The 8,311-nt window shown below is 40.8% G+C and overlaps 1 long non-coding RNA gene across 1 annotated transcript; it reads left to right on the forward strand.

Annotated features, from left to right (window-relative positions):
• Nucleotides 1-6,841: 6,841 nt before the first annotated feature.
• LOC121401584 lies at nucleotides 6,842-8,064 on the forward strand. The gene is made up of 3 exons (XR_005966379.1): nucleotides 6,842-6,924; nucleotides 7,234-7,318; nucleotides 7,945-8,064. It is a non-coding gene; the product is annotated as an uncharacterized LOC121401584 (long non-coding RNA).
• Nucleotides 8,065-8,311: the final 247 nt, after the last annotated feature.

An 8,311-nucleotide genomic window follows, 5' to 3' on the forward strand; every position in this document is an offset into this window, starting at 1 on the left:
TTCTACCAACTGCTCCTGCTCATCATCTTCCTGCATCATGTCAACATTTGTAAGGTGAGGTTCTGGTCATGATCAAGTCCTTACCTATAGGCTCCTTTGTTTGACTATCCAGATGTTCTTATTTGGGGCCCCATACTATATAAGCCGACCTATAAATCTCTGGCTGTTACTGAAATACAGGTCCTAGCCTTTGGTCCTAGTGAAGGCTGTGAGCTGTAGTCCAATAAAAATTGGGATAAAATTACATAGCCTTTAATTGATATGGGCTTTGCTTTAAAGATTGCATCTGAATGGTATGGCTATATATATATATATATATATATATATATATATATATATATATATATATATATATATATATATATATATATATATATATATATGTTATAAAAAATGCTTTGGACCTGGATGTTTCTGTAATTTACCTTATGTCTACTAGAAAATAAGGTACACATTAAACAATGCAATGCCTAAATAGAACCAAATACATTTACTTGATTTTTAATTCGTCTGTGCAGAGGAATGGTCCTTTGAGTGTCTGCTCAACTACATTACAGTTTGGATCCAGTCCCTTAGCTGAAGGTTCAGGGCAGTGCAAGACAACCTTTATGTAATTTAGAGCTTTCTGGATAATGGGTTTCTGGATTACAGAAGCAGTGCAAGGTTCAGGGCAGTGCAAGACAACCTTTATGTAATTCAGAGCTTTCTGGATAATGGGTTTCTGGATTACAGATTTAATACCTGTATACCACATGTCTCTTGGTTATGGAGGCATGATCTTGCCTAGATATGCAAGTTGTGAAAAATGGAAACTAATAGTCCCTTTTCTTTTCATTCAGTGCCACTGCTGTAAGCTTGTTTAGTTCCTGTAGTATAAATGCCTTCCAGAACTTTCTGTTGACCAAGAAACCTACATGTCTAAGTGATGTTCCTGCGAAAACAGATATCCTTGCACCCCCCGTTTGTGGAAATAAATTCACTGAGGTGGGAGAGGACTGTGATTGTGGTACAGTGCAGGTAATAATTATTTGTATGGCTTTTATCCTTTAGACTTTCCAGTATCCCATCCCAGAGGGAGCCTTTATAATCGCTGGATCTTCCTACAGAGCTGGGGTTCCCTAAAGGGGTTGTCAAGATAACTCCCTATAGGATTTTTTTTATTTAGTAAATACTCATCAATTTACAATAATCATCAGCTCAGCTAGATCAAACTGATTTTAGACTATTTACCACCAATAGAGTCCATGAATCTTTGGCTTGGCTCAGCAGTATCTCCCATCACCAAACCCTATCGGAGTCCTTCCTCTGTCCATAATTTCCAAACCTACCCTGGCAAAGTCTTTCCCTTTGTCCATGAAAAAGGGTTTCCTCTCCACCCACCACCTTCACCACCGCAAACTCAGCCACAAAGTATAACACTCTATAGGGGCTGGGAAGATGTCAGAAACCAGCAGTGTAACTATAGATGAAGCAGACCTCATGGTCGGGGGCCAGGAGAACAGGGGGTCCTGGACTGCAGGGTCTGCTTCATCGATAGTTCAAAGAAATCTCTTCTCCCCAGCCGCTCTTGTTCTATGTTCTGTAATGGAAGCAACCGGGCAGGTGGGTGTTGGGTGGGCCCACCAAAGATTTTTTTGTGCAGGGGCCGGGCACACTCTCAGAAACCAACACTAAAGGGGCTGTGCCACCCTAGATATGGTGGGCAGATGTCAGAAATCTACCCTACATGAGCTCTGCTAATGAAGAAGCCTCGGCTAATTTTAGAATCCCTCCTTAGTGTGGCTGTGCTGGTGTTAGAATCCTTCCGTTAAGGGACTATGCTGAAGTCTTAAACCCACCTTAAAAGGGGCTGTACTAACATTAGAATCCCTCCCTAGAGGTGCTGTATAAAGGTTACATTCCCTTACTAGAGGGGCTGTGCTAATGTTAGAATCCCACCCTAGAGGGACTATGCTAATGTAACATTCCCTTACTAGAGGGACTGTGCTAATGTTACGTTCCCTTACTAGAGGGGCTGTGCTAATGTTAGAATCCCACCCTAGAGGGACTATGCTAATGTAACATTCCCTTACTAGAGGGACTGTGCTAATGTTACGTTCCCTTACTAGAGGGGCTGTGCTAATGTTAGAATCCTTCCATTAAGGGACTGTGCTGAAGTCTAAAACCCACCTTAAAAGGGTTGTGCTAACATTAGAATCCCTCCCTAGAGGTGCTGTACTAATGATACATTCCCTTAGTAGAGGAGCTGTTCTAATGTTGGAATTCCACCCTAGAAGGGCTGCATTATTGTTAGAATCCACCTTAGAGGCCAGGTCTGTGCTGAGGTTGAAGATCCCCCCTTTAGGGGCTGTATTAATGTTAGAATCCCACTCCTGAAGTGCCTTTACTCACCATTCCACCCTAAAAGGCGATGTTCTCATGTCATGATCCCACCTCAAAAGAGGCTTCACAATTGTCAGAATCCAACCACAAACCCTGTCCGAAATTTGACAGTTAACCTCAAAAGTCAAAATCTAGAACATCCATAGATTAGTAAATTGTAAAGTAAATTCTTTCTTAAGATCTAAACAGTATGACTCCAGCGTATCAGAGCCATCGATCAAGGGGAGCACCAAGACTTTTTTTGTCATGATAATGGGCTAGATTCACTAAAAGTCACTTTATAATCAGCCGTCTCACCTGTCTGCTTTGTCTTATAGGAATGTGCAAATAAATGTTGTGACGCTGCCACCTGCAAATTGAAGCCTGGTGCTCAGTGTGCAGAGGGAGAATGCTGTGATAACTGTCAGGTTAGTGCTTGATCCTGATTCATCCTAAATGTAATATAAGTTGTTCATCGGTCTATAGCGTGTGCTCAGGTGGTTGTTTTCTCAATCCCAGTGTCTGTCTGGCATAATTACAACCCTCAGGGGAATCACAAGAGGCAATAAGATGTCATGGGCGAGTGATACAAAAATGAGTCTCGGTCCCAGGATACACATTCACACATGGGGCATGTATTTTCTCATTGTTCCTCACAACAGCTCAAGGCAGCTGGGCATGTGTGCAGAGCTAGCAGGGGTGATTGTGATCTCGATGACTTGTGCAACGGCGTATCTTCTTTCTGCACATCTGACCGCTTCCGAGTCAACGGCTTCCCCTGCATGAACGGCCTGGGCTACTGCTTGAATGGAAGTTGTCCAACGATGTTGAGACAGTGCAATGCAATCTGGGGTCCAGGTGAGTATTGTGAGGCCCTCATTTACTAATACAAATTAAAGTTTGCACCTGTGCAGAAACCTTGAGCAACCAGTCAGGAATTCCCTTTCAGTGGGTTGGTTGGTACAATTAGAAGGACAGGAGCTTATACTGTATCTGATCGGGTGCTACTGGTTTTAATTGTTTGGCAATAATGGCCTGACATTTTCATACTTTCCTTGACCTCATAAAATAAAATCTAATCAAATTGAATCAAATTGGGTGGCTGATGTTTAGTTGATTGTTATTATTGCCAGAATAAAGTAGGATTGGGCTGATGGTTACTTATAAAGTAGCAATTAGGGCATTACAGAGCTGAGCACCTCATTCTTGTGATATCAGTGGAGGCCTTGTAGGATATCATTCAGGCTTTTCTTGCTCACTTATACCCCAGCTCTGAGCTCAAACCACTTTCAGAATGTGCATTGAGAATAGTCCCAGTGATGGCAAATAGTGAAGTCACTGCTCAAACACTGCTGCTCACAGTAAAATGCATGACCTCAGTTTAAGAGATTGAAAGTTTCAATCTTACTCTCCTTATTCCCCTGGTAATGACTATACCTCATTCCACTGACCTGGTGAACACCCAAAACACAAATGTTGCTGCTTGTGTATTCTGGAGGCAGCAGATGAACAGGCTCTACCTCCACTAATGCAGTTGTCCAGGTACCTGCTACTACAGCCCATTAGGCCAAGATACATGATTGTCAGGTGGGCACAGTAATGTGATCTAAACTGAATGCCAGTGCCACAATAACTGCTTGACACACAGTAGAGACCTGCGGCAGGTCGGGTACCTTTGCAATATCAGCAGAACGGTCGGGTTTCTGGTAGAAAGTTTTTAATTCACTAATTGAGCAGGTGGGTATCAAGTTTAGCTGTGGGTCTTAGCCCTGCCATGTCCTCTCCAACAATTTAGAATTATTTACCTTTACCTGGTTGATCCGCCTCTGGAGTGACATGACTTTCCTTTCTATTTAGATGCATCAGTAAGTGTAAGTAGCTGCTTCCTAAAGAATACCAAAGGTGTTCAAAATGGATACTGCAAGCGCAATGAGACCACCTATTTCCCTTGTGCACCTGAGTGAGTATCACACTGTGCTGTCTAAATAAATGGTGACAACTTCATTTCAGGGCCCCGGGCACTGTCAATCTCCTAGTTGATACCCACATCTATTTAGTATTCTGGAACTCATTATTATTATTATTATTATTATTATTATTATTATTAACTGTTCACGTTTGCTGCTATTTGTTTCTGTGTATATCTCCCACTATCAGCCCATTTGCTGGGGCCTAGAGCCATAATAATGACCCAATCAATGGAGACATGACTCATTGAAAACGTATAAAAATTGAAACTCTACAAATATATAAATATGTAGGCGGCTGCGCACTAACCCCCGTTAATGGAATACACATTAGAGACATATTTGGTGAGTCTCTACGGATATTATTTGACACTTTAAGAGACAGTTTGGCTGCTAAAGGCTCTTTTGAGACCTAATCTCCCACTTCCATTTCTTAGGAATCTTAACAGAAATTGGACTTAATGGTTCATAAATTTAATGAACAATATGGTTAATTTAATTTATTTTGATAAAATGTATTTGATTAAGTTTGATTTAATTTGCATATGAATTCAGCTATATACAAATGTTACTAATTGATGAGGTTAAATGGATAATGGATTTTTTGAATAACTTGGGAGTTCATAACAATAAAATTTAATGACTTGAGATACTATTCACAGAGTGCGTTTTTTGGGACCCTTTTTTTAAAAATTCAATAATTGAAACTATATTAAAAAAGAATAGTACAACCTCCTTTAGAGCTGAAAGTAAGCCTACTAGTGCCCTAGGCAGGACTGATTCTTGATGCCCTTTTACCTTTGCCATCGGATTGGTTCTGCCCATTACAGATACTGCACATGCACAGAGCTGGCACAGCCTGGCAGCAGATTTTTCCAGCACGCAAGTAGTTTAAGATACCTGTGTGATGTTAACCTGACATTTTCATTTAGGGATATCATGTGTGGAGTTCTCTTCTGTATGAATGGCACCACTACTCCTCAGATTTATGGGTTTTATTTTAACACAACTGCGTGCAAAGTTTTGCTGGTCCCTGAAGGAATGGTACCAAGAGGAGCAAAGTGTGGTGATGGGAAGGTGAGTGCCCTTATGTCCCAGTATAAGACTCTGTGTGGACAGTGATCATTAAAGGGGTTGATCACCTTCAATTTAAATATGACTATGATGTAGAGATTGATATTCTGAGACAAGCTGCAATTGGTCTTCACTGTTTCATTTCAGTGAATTTTTAAAATAATTTAGCTTTGTGTTCCGCAGCTCTCCAGTCAGGAATTTCAGTGGGTTTCTTGGCAACTAGTGATGGGCGAATTTATTCGCCAGGCGCTAATTTGCACCTTTCACCGCCGGCGATTAGATATGCCGTGACAATTTAGACGCCCACGACGCTTAACGGATGACCATTGACTTTAATGGGCATCGGCATCAACTTTGACGCCGGTGCCCATTTTGACGCCTTTATAATCTTATTATAGTAGACTTAGGGGCCGATTCACCAAGGGTCGAATATCGAGGGTTAATTAACCCTCGATATTCGACTGGGAATTAAAATCCTTCGACTTCGAATATCGGATTTTAGCGTAAACGATTCGAAGGATTTTAATCCAACGATCGAAGGATTATCCTTCGACCAAAAAAACTTAAGAAAGCCTATGGGGACCTTCCCCATAGGCTAACATTGACTTCGGTAGCTTTTAGATGGCGAACTAGGGGGTCGAAGTTTTTTCTTAAAGAGACAGTACTTCGACTATCGAATAGTCGAACGATTTTTAGTTCGAATCCTTCGATTCTAAGTCGAAGCAAATTCACTAAAATCCGAAGTTGCGCGTAAGGTTGCGAACTTGCGCTAGCATTGATTCGCTAAGCGAAGCGAAGTTACGGTAGCGATGGTTAATTTGCATACGGCGCCAAATTCAAATTTCAATGGAGGAATACGTACAATCACTACAAATGCCTGGGAAACCTTCAAAACATCAAATAAAATGTTTTTTTTGCCCTACACATGTGCCCACTGTATAGTTAAGTTGCCATGAGTTAGGAAATGTAGGGGGGAAGGAGGGGAGCCCCAAGAAAAATTTCAATCTTTTTCAGCCTATCACCCATAATATAGAAAAAACGCAGGCGTTTTTTGGGACTTGGAAAAAATCTGAACTTTTTTTGAAGCAATCCCTATCTACTCTATTGCGCTTCGCCTGGTCTGAGGTGGCGAAGGAAGTCTAGTGTAAAAGGTAGCGTTAAGTACAATGCGCGCGTTAGTGAATTTGCGTAGTTACATCCGTTGTGCAAATTCGCCAGGCGTAAGGGAGCGAAGTAATACTAGCGAATTTACGACAGCGTTCGAATTTGCGAAGTAACGAAAATGACCAACGCTAGCGAATTGACGCTAGCGTTAGGTGCTTCGGCGCATAGTGAATTTGCCCCTTTGTATCAAGCTTCCATGTAGATAGAGAGCTGGATGTAGCTTGTAATGTGGTTCTTTGGATTCCAGGACTTATTCTTTTCTTTATTGCCTTTCCAGGTCTGTTCCAACTTCCAGTGTGTAACCACTGGAACTGCTTATGGCTCAACTGGGTGTGACAGCAAATGTCCAAAAAATGCGGTAAGTCTTTGTACCATTAATAAAGGGACAGAAGAATGTGGGCGAGAGAGGCAACCAGACTGATTGTCACATGCTTCTCCCTTGCCATTGGCTAGAATTCAGTATATATATTCAATTTATGATTGGTCATTTATGCTCTGGCTGCACTAGGGTCATCCATGAATAATAAATGTATGTTTGCACTGGCAATATTTTTTCCTTATAAAAGTTTTTATTCTTTATTACATTCTAGCAACAAGTTCCCATATACAGTAGATTGTTTGCTAATGATCATTATATCGGCTGATGACAGTAATTTGGTTTTTTTAGGTTTGTGACCATGAACTTAATTGTCAGTGTCTGAAAGGATGGGCCCCACCCAACTGTGATGTAGCTGTGGCAAGTAATGCTATCAGTAAGTTACAATCAATTTCTATCAACAATATATTTTGTGTGGTTCTGTTTTACATAGTTCTGCGGTATCTTTCATGAGATCCAACTGAAGATGGTTGTTCATTTTATAGCTTTTAATTCATTCAAACATCTTCCAATGCATTCCAGGGCCCTGCACATCAACTCATACACTATGTAATTCTTATATTGTATTACTGAATATCCGCACCCTGAATTGTAAGTTCTTTAAAGGGGGGCCATTGGTCAGGACTAAGAAAACTGGGAATTGTAGTTGAAGACTGAAAAGATACATGTCCTAGATTCCCAACAGCAACCAATTATTTTTCTGATGCCCATATCTGATCTGTTTCTTGCCAGGAAGTGTCCAATGTAAAGGTAACTCTAGTGATGTCACTAGTGATGTCATATCTGACTTCTGAATTTTTTATGCAGCACTGGTGATGTCACTTCTGACTCACAGCAATTTCTATGCACCATAAATATTTGGAACTCTGTTCAGCTATAGCACTATCCACTTGTCTAGACCAAGCACTAGGCTGGAATAGCTATTTCTTACACACAGGAAGATCAAATTTAGGGATAATACAAGCTAAGGTTTTCCTTACTTAACTACATTTTCTTTTGAAGGTACAAGTGACGCACCCCAGGAGGTCGTGCCTACAGAATATTTCACCATCACAGACATCGTCTAGAACGGAGTCTTGAAATGAAGCTACCCCTGATAGAGTTAAATGGTTATATAAGCAATTAGAAATAGATTTAATAAACTATATCGCAATGCACAAAAAATTTGTTCTTTTTGTACCATCTTCTGGTTCATTTCTCCACAGAAGGTAAATGATGTGAGTTCCTTGACTTTAGTTCACTGAGTCAATATTAGGAATAAGATCTTTGTGGGTGTTCCAGGGGTGTAACTACAGAGAAAGCAGACCCTGCAGCGGTATAGGGGCCCCATGAGGCCCTAATTCATATACAATTTCAATAAATATTGGTA

Source organism: Xenopus laevis, chromosome 3L, assembly GCF_017654675.1.
Source record: "Xenopus laevis strain J_2021 chromosome 3L, Xenopus_laevis_v10.1, whole genome shotgun sequence".
Classification (NCBI taxonomy): Eukaryota; Metazoa; Chordata; class Amphibia; order Anura; family Pipidae; genus Xenopus; species Xenopus laevis.